Source organism: Ovis canadensis, chromosome 23 (genome assembly GCF_042477335.2).
Source record: "Ovis canadensis isolate MfBH-ARS-UI-01 breed Bighorn chromosome 23, ARS-UI_OviCan_v2, whole genome shotgun sequence".
Classification (NCBI taxonomy): Eukaryota; Metazoa; Chordata; class Mammalia; order Artiodactyla; family Bovidae; genus Ovis; species Ovis canadensis.
Genome location: NC_091267.1, coordinates 36,037,232 through 36,049,846, shown reverse-complemented (window position 1 = coordinate 36,049,846; position 12,615 = coordinate 36,037,232). Strand labels below are relative to the sequence as shown.

At 39.1% G+C, this 12,615-nt stretch overlaps 1 protein-coding gene and 1 non-coding gene across 36 annotated transcripts in view; one reads left to right on the top strand and one right to left on the bottom strand.

Moving 5' to 3' along the window:
• Positions 1-12,615, top strand: part of DTNA (dystrobrevin alpha) — a 434,483-nt gene that overhangs the window by 123,299 nt on the left and 298,569 nt on the right. For 23 of the 35 annotated variants that reach the window (XM_069568762.1, XM_069568783.1, XM_069568781.1 and 20 more), the window contains exon 1: positions 3,908-4,146. The exons of 7 other annotated variants lie outside the window; for them this stretch is intronic. The gene's annotated coding sequence lies outside the window, so the exon portion shown is untranslated. Of the gene's footprint in view, positions 1-3,655; positions 3,761-3,904; positions 4,147-12,615 lie in introns of those variants that run through there. 5 more of the 35 variants (XM_069568759.1, XM_069568777.1, XM_069568745.1 and 2 more) reach the window with 3 other exon arrangements.
• LOC138428565 (U6 spliceosomal RNA) lies at positions 11,424-11,526 on the bottom strand. The gene has a single exon (XR_011252504.1). It is a non-coding gene; the product is annotated as a U6 spliceosomal RNA (small nuclear RNA).

Sequence of the window (12,615 nt, the reverse complement as noted above, 5' to 3'; positions counted from 1 at the left end):
AACAACTACTACTTGGGTTTATTATTTTTTTCTGCAGGGGAAAAAAAAAACATTATTTATCCCCTCCCTCACAAAAAATAAACTCACCTTTTTAAAATTTATTTTAATTGGAGGATAACTGTTTTACAGTGTGTTGGTTTCTGCTGTTCAACAACATGAACTGTATATATGTGTTTCCTCCTTGAGCCTCCCTCCCACCCATCCCCCATCCTGCCCTTCCAGGTTGTCACAGACAAACTTACTCTTGCATAGAGAATGTCTTAATCCATTCAGGCCACTGTAACAATTGAGTGGCTTACAAACAACTGAAATAAACAATGGAAATTTATTTTTCACAGTATGAAAGCTGGAAGTCCAAAATCAAACAGATTTGGTGTTTGATGAGGGCCTGCCTCCTGGCTCATTGAAGACCATCTTTTTGCTGTGTTGTCTCTGGTGGAAGGGCTGAAGAAGCTCTCTGGAGTCTCATTTATAAGGGCACTAATCCCATTCATGAGGATTCCACCCTTGTGACCTAAGCACCTCCCAAAGGCCCCTAATACTGTACTATCACATGAGAGGTTACATTTCAACATACAAATTTTGGGGGATACAAATATTTGGTCTGTAGCAAATCGTGTGTATTTTTTTTTCAAAATAATAATATATAAAAGACAAAATCATGCACAAAACTATCATCATGAGAATATAGTCTTTGTCAGCTTAAGCCTAGTGTCTTAAGGATGCTAGAGAGGAAAAAGCAAAGGGACCATTTGCTTTTCATTGTCCAGATTTTTCACACACAGATGCTTCACAGATCAGCTAAGACCTAAGTCTAAACACCTTGTTCACCCTGCAAAGAGACTGCTACTAGCCTTTGCCATACACAGAACTGAGCTAAGACAGTCTATTTTTGGAGAATGGAGCAGATTAACTGCTTATTCATGATAAATCAAGGGTATTTGATTTGCTTGTTACATGCCGAGTTTTCTTTGGAAGAAAGCCCTGGAAGCTATTTTTCTGATCAAATCCTAACTCTCTTGTTGGTACTTATGAAAGAGAAAAATAATATTTACTCATTATAAAGACTGAGTTCTAGCCATTATAAATCTTATCAACTGCCTTGTGAAGGTTAAGGGGGGGAAAAAGAAGAAAAAAAAAATTCCTGTGTGTTCATTCAACCTTGGGTTTGGACTCAGGCTACCACTACTGTTGCAAACGTTCTGGAATTTCTGTCATTGAAACAGATGAAAATATAAAAAGAGATAAAGTTGGAATCTAAGGAGATATTTGGCTGATGCATGTTGTACTATAAGGAATGGTCAGGAAGAATTCAATAAAGAAAATTGTTATAGTTTACTAGTTAATATGAAATATTAAAAATCCTTAAAATTTTATTTTCTTTTATTTCTCTTTAGAAGCCAGCAAGATCAGGAGAAATAAACTTAGAAGAATTTGCCATGTTGATATTTAGAGTCATTTACTCACACAGATCCAAATGTATAATAATCTTTTTTTTTTTTTTGCTTCAGTAAAGGTGAAAAGTTAAAGTGTTAGTTGCTCAGTCCTGACTCTGTGACTCCATGGACTGTAGCTCACCAGGCTCCCCTGTCTATGGAATTCTCCAGACAAGAATACGGGAGTGAGTAGTCATTTCCTTCTCCAGGGGACCTTCTCAACCCAGGGATTGAACCTGGGTCTCCTGCACAGCAGGCAGATTCTTTACCATCTGAGCCACCAAAGAAGCCCTCAGTAAAGGTACTCAGTGCCTGGTAAACCTTCCATATAATCTTTTGGTTAATGGCTAGAAAAGAAATATAATTTTCCCTGCTAGTCATCAAATTAAATGCAAACATACTTATCTAAAGTGTGAGCCTACCTATAACTATTTTCCTTAGGTTAAAATATACACTTTTACACCAGCAATTATTTGCTTGCTTCAACAAACCTTTCTTGAGTTTCAGTGGTGCTAGTGTTCACTGGAAGGTACAGCGTGAGTGAATAGTGTGGCCAGTGTGACCCAGATGGCCTGCCACCAGCCCTGGCCACTCTTCTTAGTTCACACGTGTTTAGACACCATCCATTAGCCTTGGGGAGGAGCGTTTTGATAGAGGGAAGAAGAATCACAAAGACAGGGATGTGTGCTCTCTGGGTGACTGGTTATTTCTATTTATTTCTGAAGTCATTCAGATGCCCTTACCTATCAACAGTACACAGAGCCTGAAATGTCTCTTAGTTAATCAGCTTGGGAATAAGCATAAGGAAAGTTTCTTCCTCCCCTCCCTCCTCCTTTTAATCTTTTTTCCTAAAGGACGTCTAGTAATGGAATAAGGAATGAGCAGGTTGGTAGCATGCCAACCTAGATGGGGCATGAGAATATCAAAGAAATAGTAATATGATACCAGTTCATCAGATATTCACTCACAGTTCCCTAAAATGGGCTTCTTCAGATGTGGTACAAGATCACCTAGAACAGAACATTTAAAACCAACCACAGACAAAGAGAAAGCTTTCTGTTTGGAGTCAGCCTCCTGCCGTTGGGTATATTCGAGACGTCTGTACAAGTTGCAGGGAGCAGCTGCAGCCACACCACCACCCTGAGCCCAGCCAGCTGACAGTTGCCTAGAGTTGGCAGTGACAAGCCAGATGAGATCTGGAAACCCCAAGACGCCGGGGGTTGCGGTTTGTCCGATTGCTGCAATTATTAACATAAATCCTCTATCAGGCCTTTCAAGAAGTTGGTCTGGTCCATAACATGGCATGTAATACACTCGCCATTGTGAACAGGGTGAGGTAACATGTTTTCAGCACAGCAGATCTTTTGACCCCAGTGACCACAAAATAAATATGAAACACGATTTTAGGAGTCATGATTTGAAGGGAACTCCACAATATTAATTCTTGTCAGTTCCTGTGTGAGAAAATGTGTTTTTCCCTTCATTTCCATTCACTCAGTTTTTCTTTGTTCAGACATGTGTGTGTGACTGCGGGGTGTGGGGTTGTATTGTACATGGCCACACACGCACGCACACACACACACACACATTTTTTTTTTTCCCCCGAGTCCTCATCAAAGTTTACAAGACAGTTTTGGACAAGAAGCCTTGACGTGGAGATAGAAACATTTCTTGCACCCTCTTCTGCTGTCTGCAATACAAAATATAGGACAGTTTAAAGCAGTTTTTTGTTTGTTTGTTTTCACGTTTCCTATGAGCAAGGTTTTTTCTCACAGAAAATCCACAGACCTCATAGTTGCCGTTCAGAATATTAGAGGCAGCATGACCATTTCTTCCTGTAACAAGTTCCAACGCATTTACTAATAAGGAAATTCGGCTTTTAACAAAAGATCCGCCATCTCACGTTTTTACTGCATCCATAGGCATTTGGGGTAAAATTATAGGTGAATATCCAAACTTATATGTGTGCAACAACAAAACTACTTGTCACGCTCCCAGATATTTCCCTGATGTCTCCTCAAAGTTCAGGGGAAGAAAAAAAAATCAGAAAACTTAACTTTGTATTCTGCCTACCTGGGAAGTTTTTCACGCTGAGTAACAGAACACAACTCTAGCTGCCTTGCTTTCTGCTTCCAGGAGTGCCAATCAGAGAACATTCTTTTTCAGACAGCCAAGTTTGGAAGTCAGATGGTTTCTGGCAGGAGGGAGGGGAAGGGGGTGGCTGGGAGAAAAACACAGCGAGTCCTCGGGGCTGATCTTCAGTTTCCAAGCGTTTCCGTAATAGCCATCAATGAAAGCATCTCCTTTTACCCACGCGGAGACAGGTATAAAGACAGCTGAGTAAATCAGCATTAGACGTAGCAGCGGAAGCTCGGTCAGAGCCTTGAGGGGGGCGGATGGGGCGGAGGAGGGGTGGAGGGAGGGCATTTGACAGCCTGCCATTGGTGAGCTTAGCAAAGGCATCTGCCAGTGGGACTTCAGTGGAATGTGAAACCAAGTCATTTTCCAGTTAAAGATAGACACAGTGTACACTAGGATCTGGAGGCTGGATTCTACCCTCGTGTCTCTCCCTAGGATTTCAGAGTCCTGTTGTAATTAACCATTTCGTTAAGGTTGGTTCTTTCCGTGAATGTGTTAAGAATTCATATATGTCCTGGATGTCCTGGAATTAACAGGATTCTTAAAGAAATCATGGTGTACATACTCTAGGGTAAGTGCAAAGACTGGTTGTAGGCGCGATCGCTTCTCTGGGAAGGTTAATGTTGCCGCTTTCTTTTTATTTGTGAGAATGAAGAAATGATCAGGGAGATTCTCCCCTGTTTTAACTTTCTTAGCTTTCTTAAGATACTTGGCGTTTACCGTTTCGTGAAGTAGAAAGAAACAAAGTATTTCAGCTTAGTTTTGAAATTGACCTTGCATGTCCGTAACTTCAGTTTGACTTCACTTTTACTTTTTCCTCTGTTAACTCCTCCTGAAACACCCTGCGTTTCTTAAATTACACCGTCAGTAGTTACATGTCACAGCAGTAAGTGTGACTCTGCAACACCACTGGATTGACTGTATTCTTGTCAGATGGAGTTATTTCCCCTGCTTGGCACTATGGCATTTTTTAATTTAAAAGATGCTAAAAGAAAATAAGAGGAAAAGAAAGGGGAAAAATAGTAGAAAGTGCATAAGGAGCCTTTAGAAAATACTTTTTTATGAGAAAAATGGGCAGTTTTACATTGAAGAGAACAATTTATAAATAGAAGTTATTTTTGGGTGTCATCTCATTAATTCCAAGCAGGTTCTTCTCCTCCAAAAAAGCTGATATTTGCCAAGTGAATAGAAGAGTTCTGATTCCATGGAGCTTGAGAGAAGCAGGGACTGAGCTGTCTGGTTTGATGTTGCCTGGCTGTGTACTTGGGATTTCAAAACTTTTTTCTTTAAAAGAAAGAATGACAAACTTTAGTCCTCTTCATGTTTTGACCATGTATAGGTTTTGTTTCTTGTTTTGTCCAGTGACCTCTCGGCTCTCTTAGAGACAGCTTTTCCAAACTTGCACAGCATTCCTTCTGAGTAAATACTGGCCATAATAGTCAGAGTACATGGCATGAATTGGAAATTCTACTTTATATGGGGAAAATAAATGTGCTGACGTGCTTATTACAGAGTGTGAGGCTGAACAGTTGTTATGTGTAACTGACCAGGTTTTGTTCAGTCACATCAACCAGATTCTAATGAACTAAGTTGGCTGAACTAGGTACGAACAATGAATGACAATCTTTCACTCAACTTTGATAAGAATAGATAGTATACTGAGTTACTTTTTTGAAGTGAAAAATGAACACGATACTAACCAAGTCACTTAATTTTACAATAATTTTGTTAGTCACAGTTAGCATTCCCTAATATTTATAATTAACCCATTAGATTGTAAAAGCTGCAGTTAACTTTCACTTCTCCACGTGTGGATGGTACCTTTGTACATTTTCCCTGGTGACGTGGGATGACTGTCCTCCTTTGCCTAGCTGTGTCCTGATCTGTTGACCAGAGGAGGGAGCCTGGCAGGAATTATAGGTGTCTTCAAGAAACTTGTGAGATGATGCATATGTGTACTCACCAAACACACCAAGACACAAATAAACTTCCCTTTTGTTTTAATATATTTCTGATTGAATTATACGCACACATAAAATTACATTAGAATGGGGCTTTGTTTCTGTTTTCGGTGCGCTAAAGCAAACCCCAAAAGAATACAGCATTTGTAAAAGTTCTTATATGTAAGGATTTTAGACATACATGCCCAGATAGCATTGACAGGAAAGGGGGCTGATGAATATTTCTGTGTTGCTGTGATGTCCCTGCTGACATTGTCAAGCTTTAATTTTATTTCTTTGAACATGGTAAGTGTAGTTGCTTTATGTCTGCTCATTCTATTATCTCAAGAGTTACCAAGATTTCTTTCTATTCTTATTGCTCTTGCCACTTCTCATGCGCGGTGTCTTATTTTCTTGGTTGCTTGGATCTCTTTGACTGTCTGCTGGAAAAGTATTTTTAAAATCACTTGTAGGGATCAGGTGAGACCTAGCGGTGATGTTGGTTTCCTCCAGAGGGGACTCGGGTTTGCTTCTGACAGTATCTGATCAAAACTACCTGAGTCAAAGGACAGCACCTAAGATTCCTTGGATTATCCTTGTGCAAGTAGCAAGGCTGCAGATGTGTATGCTGGATGGTTCATTTGGGACTCACTTCGACCTTGAGGGAAGATATGGCCTTTTGAGTCCCCAATAATAATCGGGTTAGTTTATTAAAGTCTTCACCCGAGTACTATGGGCTTTAACATTCCCACAACATCCTTGGACAGCAAGGAGATCAAACTATTGAATCCTAAAGGAAATAAACCGTGAATATTCGTTGGAAGGACTGATGCGGAAGCTGAAGCTCCAATTCTCTGGCCACCTGATTTGAAGAGCCGACTCTTTGGAAAAGACCCTGATGCTGGGAAAGATTGAAGGCGGCAGGAGAAGGCGGTGACAGAGGATGAGATGGCTGAATAGCATCATCCACCCAATGGACATGAGTTTGAGCATGCTGCAGGGGATAGTGAAGGACAGGGAAGTCTGGTGTACTGCAGTTCATGGGGTCGCAAAAAGACACAATTGAGCGACAAGAACACCCATAAGGCTGTTTATTGTACAGCTGGTTGATCAGACCTTTTGTTCCTGATACTCAGATGGTCAAGAGCAAAAGCTCTCAAAGATGAGTGTCTGTCTCCAAGTTCTAGTCTTCTCTCTTGAATTTTTCCATGCCTTCCCCATCTCATTAACTCTTTGCTGTTTTTATATTTGAGATATTTTTAATTACCTTAGTGAGAGTGTCAGTCCAAATTATCTTCTTACTGTTGCCAAAAATGAAAAGTCACTCTTCTGCTTTTATAGTCATTTTTTTTAAAGATTCTTTATTCTAAAAGAGAAATCCAGCAGTCTGCTGATATCATTGATAATTCCAGCTCATTCTTTCTGATTTTTTATTTTAGTTGTGGCCTGATCTGTTGAGGCTTTTGTGGAGAACTTTGAAAATGTAAATTTCTGATTGGAAGATTCATGAGTTCCAACCTGATCTGAGCTGTCAACAATGCTTAACAGTCCTTCTATTTGTCCCTAGCTGGCCCCTTTTCTTAGTAATCTCTTGAGTCTTTCTAAGCCACCCCCATTGCCTTAACTGTCAGCTGTTGACCTTGACTATTCATGCTTTTTCTTGGCCTATATCATGTATCAGCACATTTAACAAATTATGATAAATAAATTCCCTCCTTTCCATTCTCTGAAACTGCTCTACTTCAGGTCTTCATCACCTCCCTTGGGTATTATTATGGCTTGCAGTGTTTCTCCTGCCTCTAGGCTCTACCCCCAACACATCCCCCATATTGAAACCAACACACCCATCTTCTAAAAACCATAGACACGAGTGGATTGCGCCCCTACTTTAAAGTCTCTTATAGCTCACTATCCCCTTCAAAATGCTTTCCTTAATGTGTCAGTATGTCACAAAGCCTCAACCTGTTTCTCTAACATTATCTCCACTATATCACTGGTTATCACCAACACTTTAATCTCACATCACTGGTACCTCCAGAATAGTCTATCCAGGATCATATGTCTGTGCTAGTCTACCTACTAGCTTTTTTTTCCTTTTTTTGGTCAAGAATGCCCATTGTTTATCTCCTTTGCAGGCAAATCTTAATTCTGCTTCAAGGTTGATCTCATAAGTCATGTTCACTGTCTTTTAACTGTGTTGTTGCTGCTGCTGCTGCCAAGTCGCTTCAGTCGTGTCCGACTCTATGCGACCCCATAGACGGCAGCCCACCAGGCTCCCCCGTCCCTGGGATTCTCCAGGCAAGAACACTGGAGTGGGTTGCCATTTCCTTCTCCAATGTGTGAAGGTGAACAGTGAAAGTGAAGTCACTCAGTCGTGTCAGACTCTTAGTGACCCCATGGACTGCAGCCCACCAGGCTCCTCCGTCCGTGGGATTTTCCAGGCAAGAGTACTGGAGTGGGGGGGCCATTGCTTTGGGTTACATGTGCTTTGATTTGCTTCCTCGGGGTCCGGGAGGCTGCTCTCCAGGCAGAGGCGCTAGGCTGGGCTCTCCTGCAGCTCACCACTATTCTGGGAATCCCTGATGGCAGGCAGTGTGTCTTACTCATTTTTGTATTCTCAGTAACTGACACCATAGAAACCTTTGAATGCATATTTAAGGAATGAACGGGTGACTATTTCAAGGAATTTTTTGTCAACAATTCCTTTCTTGCTTTATTCTTTTTCTTTCTATATATCATTATTCTTTTGACCTTAAACTTCTTATCTAGAATAGTGATCTTTCATAGTCTTCAGTGTCAATTAAAAATGTCTGAGGAATGCCCTGGTGGTCCACTCATTAAGACTCTGCATTTCTACCGCAAGGAGCAAGGGTTGGATCCCTGATCAGGGCACTAATGCCCTACGTGCTTCATGGTACAGCCAGAAAAAAATGTTCATTTGGTTATTGTTGTTTGGGTAGATGGGATGCTATCTATTTTCATTTTTGCCAAATGAGACTATAAACCTTGAGTGTGATGAAAGAGATGATAGAAGTGTAAATACAATAAATTAGCCGTATATTATCAGATTAATAATAAAAAAGAAAGTCATAGAGCTGGAAAACAGACTTGTTTCAACAAATTTAGCTGAGAATGCTGAAGAGCACACATGGAAAAAGTCCCTGTGACTCAACTAAATTAAAATCATCTCATTGCAGACAGCCTGAATCTGAACCATTAGAAAACACTGGATTATTTTCAGATCCCAGTATGTGCTAGAAGGAAAGCTTGCTTATGTGATATGATATCGTGACCCTAAAATCTTAAAGTTGGTTACATTTTTTCCTAAAAATTTTGAGGCCTTGAAGTGCAATATTAATCTTTCTGCTATGCTAAGTAAAAATAAAAAAAACATTTATTTATTATAAATTGAATATAGTTGGTGTGAATCAGAGGAGGAGAAAATATAGTTTATTTATTCTGAGGATGTTTAACCAATTTCATATTCCTCAGATCACTTATAAATTTTTCACACACTTGTTGTATGCCTTTGATATGCCAAGTCCTGAGATTTAGAAAACTAAGAAAACTGGTTTCTGTTTTTTCTTATATAGGGCTCTTTTACCTCCACAAAGACAAAATCTCTATAAAGTGGATAGGGTCAAAATTTAATCTTAAAAATGTTTTGAATCAGATCAAATGACCAAAGTCAATATTTAGATAAGACCCTAAATCTCTCCATCACAAAATATAAAAATTGACTATTTTTTTGCCTCATCAGTGAAAGAAATTGAGACTAGCTCTTGAAATCTGGTTGATTTTACATTGTAACCTCCAAGTAGCTGAGCTGATTTTTCTTACTAATTTAACAAATCCCTGTCAAGCTCCTACCTCATGCCTTAGCTGTGCTTGTGCTAAACAATGAAATGATTTACTTCGACCCCTTCTCCAGACACTGACACCAGAGTATGTCCTGTTAAAACAATGGGTGTAATTTACAAATTACCTTATATTACTCTCTCATTTGTATTTTTAATTTACTTGTACTAATCTCCACATTTGTTAAAAAGTCAGTTTGCCTTTTCCCAACAATTAGTGTATTTCTCTCAGAAATCTAAGTTTTAAAATTTTAAGGATTGCTTTTATTCTTAAATAAATATTTAACAGATATTATATTATAGAATATTTTAAAGAGACCTAAACAAATGCTAAAAAATAGTTAAATAGAAAATGTATTTTTATTACATAGGAAACTGTGTTGTATCATAACATAAAATAGAAGTAGGTTCATTTGCATAAATAAAGCTGAACTCTGCATTCTTGCAAAATAAATATGGCATTAGGATGACTCAGAGACACCCTGAGTCATGAAAGCTTCGTAAATCTCTGTATTTTCAAGAGAGCAGTAGTTATTTTTATTATTTCTCCTTTTTAGTCTCACTTTACTTTCGTACCCCTTTCCTTGGTAATGTGGAAGCACACAGGTTTATGGATGCTGAAAGAAATGAATTCACTGAATTAGCCATAGTTCAAGAATGCAGATGCCTTTATTAATTTTATTAAAAGATGTAGACTAATTTTGAATGAAATTTATCTTCTCATGCATTGAATTTTCTAGTCTTAGATGGTTCATTACAACACATTTGTGGAAATATATCTACTCATCAAAAGATGTTGTTTTTAACACCTCAAATAAGTGTAACAAGTCTTTCCTAAAATGCATCCAATGTTTCATAGTATTTTGTGGGTAAGAGACATATGTTGTTATTTTCTTTCCTGTATGATAAAACTAAGATGCACACATATGAAGTTCTCTGGATATACTAGACATGGTCTCCTAAGATAACACTTAACCTCTAAATCTCAGTGGTTTATAAAAAAAAAAACAACAACAATGTTTCCTTCCCACTCATGCAAAGTGCTTGTCAAGGGTTCACTGGAGATCCTCCTCCAAATTTTTGCCTTTACCAGGAAATGACCCATTGTTCCTTATTCTCACACTTCCTTGGCCAAAGCATGCCATGTGGTCACACCTAACTTCAGTCTTCAGTTGGATGAGTAACACAGTCCTGCCACTTCCCTGGAAAGAGAAAGACCTGGAATATTTATGAAGAGCTCTAATGAATTTCACAGTCATGGATGACAGGCAGCCCCTCAACCCCCAGAAGACCAGAGATCTAGATTGAAATTCTTCTGTATCTTTGAACAGTATTTGATCCGTACTTGGTAACAGGTAGGCAATCTACTTGTGATCTGATGCTAACGTCTCTTGTCTGTTTTCGTCCTTTAGCTCCGAGCCCCACTGAGACTTTTTTGGCTCTCTGAATCTTCACCATTTCCAGAGTGACTGTGACTTTTCCAGCCATAGTTTCTCCAGGCCTTTGGAATCCTAGCATTTTATCTGTGCCCACACTTACCTCTCAGGGAGTCCTGCCCATGGAGAGTTCTGGGAAGGAAAAAGAACCTCTGATAAGTTAATTTCTATAGAATGTAGAGAGTCAATGTGCAGTGCTAACACTTAGCCATCTCTAAGAACTGATCATGTGTAAGAAAGAAATAGAGAAAATGGTAACTTTTTAACATGTTTAAATTTATTTTTTATTGGAGTTTAGTTGCTTTACAATATTGTGTTAACTTCTGCTGTACAGAAAAGTGACTCAGTCACACATATACATATATCCCCTCTTTTTTGGATTTCCTTCCCACTTAGTTCACCACAGAGCATTGAGTTGCCTGTGCTATACAGTAGGTCTCATTAGCTACCTATTTTATACATAGTTGGAATAGTGTATGTCAATCCCAGTCTCCCAATTCATCACACCCTCTGTTTCCCCATTTAGTCTTCATACATTTATTCTCTACATCTGTGTCTCTATTTCTGCTTTGTAAATAGATTCATCTGTACCACTTTTCTAGATTCCACATGTATAAAAATATGGACTGCTTCACAAATTTGCGTGTCATCCTTGTGCAGCAGCTAAGCTAATCTCTGTATGTTCCACTTTTAGTATATGTGCTGCCTAACTAAGCAGGAGAAAAAGGTAACAATGTAATTCTAAATCCCCAGTACCTGCTTTTCCCAGGGGGCAAAAGAAAAGGACTAGGATGAAGGAAAATGCCACAGAGGAATGGCAATCTATATTATACATTAGAAATAAATAGTTTTGAGTAACATTTATATCACTCTGCTACTCTACTTTTTGCTTTGCATTTAGTCTTAAACATTAACAAGGTAAAACTGGGGAATTCAAAGGTTAATGAGGCACTTAGAAATTGAAAAAATATTATATATGTATATACAGGATTCCCCTGTGGTTCAGCTGATAAAGAATCCTCCTGCAATGCGGGAGACCTGGGTTCAATCCATAGGTTGGGAAGATCCCCTGGAGCAGGGAAAGGCTACCCACTCCAGTATTCTGATTCTGGCCTGGAGAATTCCATGGACTGTATAGTCCATGGGGTCGCAGAGTCAGACATGACTGAGCAACTTGCACTCACTCACTTATATATACATATATATGTGTGTGTCTGACTCTTTGTGACCCCATGGACTGTAGCCTACGAAGCTCCTCTGTCCATGGGATTTTCCAGGCAATAGTAATGGAGTGGATTGCCGTTTCCTTCTCCAGGGGATCTTCCCAACCCAGGGAACGAACCCGGGTCTCCCGCATTGTAGACAGGCGCTTTACCATCTGAGCCACCAGGGAAGTCCTATTATATACATATATATACTCAAATTAGCTTGAGAAGTGCTGTGTTAAAGAATAGCAAACATGTTTCTTTAGGAAAACTTTAAAGTGTAAAACTTTAAGAGCCCTTAAGGCAAAGGTCAAAGAAATCGCCGAGAGAGCAACATGGTATATATGCACTTCCCAAGTTCATCTGACCTAGGATCCTCATCTGTTTTCCTGTTTCATAGAGAATTTCCTAGAATTATCACTCCTGAACACGTAAATTGTTTTTGCTGATGTAAGTAAAAAATCCCAAAGACCTTAAAATATAGGCTTAATAATTTTTTTCATCTTTTAAATACCTCATTAATCTTTGAATTTCCCAATTTTGCCTTGTTAATGTTTAAGACTAAATGCAAGGTAAAAAGTAGAGTAGCAGAGTGATATAAA